We start from the raw sequence: 1,237 nt of genomic DNA, 5'->3' as shown, positions 1-1,237 counted from the left end.
GAGTCAACAGTCTGAACCAAACAATTCTGTATTCCCTAATAATGCATTTATGTTTAATGGGATTTAACATGTTTTAACACAAACTCCTTTATGGTTCATAATTCCGTTGACTGAATTACACCAAAGCAATACTGATTTATCAAACTGGAATATTCTTAAAACAGCTGTTTTAATGTTTTGGTGTTTAATTTGTCATGTAGTCTTGCTAACCTTCACAGATAAAACAATAGCATAGACACATCTGCAAAAGGTACAAAAGTTTATTGTCAGAATTGCATTAAAGAAAACAATAGTGGTCCGGAGACAGAGAAACAGAAGTCTAACGAGAAGAATAACTTTTAACCTCTGCATGACACGACCTGCATCAGTGCATCCTGTACATCTCTGCCCTCCTCCTCTACACCTTGTGCCACTGCAGGCTCATGTGCTGCTGCTTCAGGTAAATCCCATGAAGTCTCATCAGAGAGCATCTGAAACACATACACAGCATACATATTTTATTACCTAATAGCGATAAACTGCAGCCATTACAGGGTCGTTCACAGGACTGATACACGATAGCTAGCGAACTAGCATTAGCTTACCCTCATATGTCGTCTCGTTCATATCCTCTTGTCTTCGACTTGATACTGCTGCATCGCCTCCCAAACTCTCCTGTGTGTCTCCTGAGTGTTTCGCCTCGCCGCTCTCAGCTTTCTCCGACTCTTCTATTACTTTGAATCTGACAGAAAGCCACAGACGGAGCAGCAGGTGTACTATCGCCTCCGTTATGTTGCGTTTGTGTCGCACGTGTAATGGATAGATAATGAATGACCTAGTCAAAAGGATTAAAAACATGTTTAAAAATAGTGATTAATAGTACAAATGATTAAAAATACATTTAAAAATAGAAACAATCTTAAGGTAAGAATTATGTGTTGGGAGAGAGTTTAAGTTCATTTAAAAGATACTTTAAAATCGTATTTAAAACATAAATATTGTATTGTTTGTTCTGCTGTGTAGAAAAGAAGCGAATCCAACCCTGTGATTGATTAGTTGTGTCTAGGTTTCGCTGTCGTGCACTTCCTGTTTTGGTCTGTAGGGGGAGCTTGTTGCCTGCGGCTTTTCATTATACTTTTGGATGAAAGCTAGCAACAACAGCGTGTTTCTTCTTTCATTCACTTCCCCCCTTTACAGGTAAAATATAAAGTTGTAATGTATATATAAAGTTGTAAGTTGACATTTAAACTGTTGTTAT

General features: G+C 37.8%; 1 long non-coding RNA gene across 1 annotated transcript; it reads right to left on the bottom strand.

Moving 5' to 3' along the window:
- Window positions 1-246: 246 nt before the first annotated feature.
- On the bottom strand, window positions 247-794 carry LOC129347311 (uncharacterized). The gene is made up of 2 exons (XR_008599343.1): window positions 585-794; window positions 247-470 (listed from the first exon to the last, which is right to left on the bottom strand). It is a non-coding gene; the product is annotated as an uncharacterized LOC129347311 (long non-coding RNA).
- Window positions 795-1,237: the final 443 nt, after the last annotated feature.

This window comes from Amphiprion ocellaris, chromosome 17 (assembly GCF_022539595.1).
Source record: "Amphiprion ocellaris isolate individual 3 ecotype Okinawa chromosome 17, ASM2253959v1, whole genome shotgun sequence".
Classification (NCBI taxonomy): domain Eukaryota; kingdom Metazoa; phylum Chordata; class Actinopteri; family Pomacentridae; genus Amphiprion; species Amphiprion ocellaris.
This window is presented reverse-complemented; position numbering and strand designations above follow the sequence as displayed.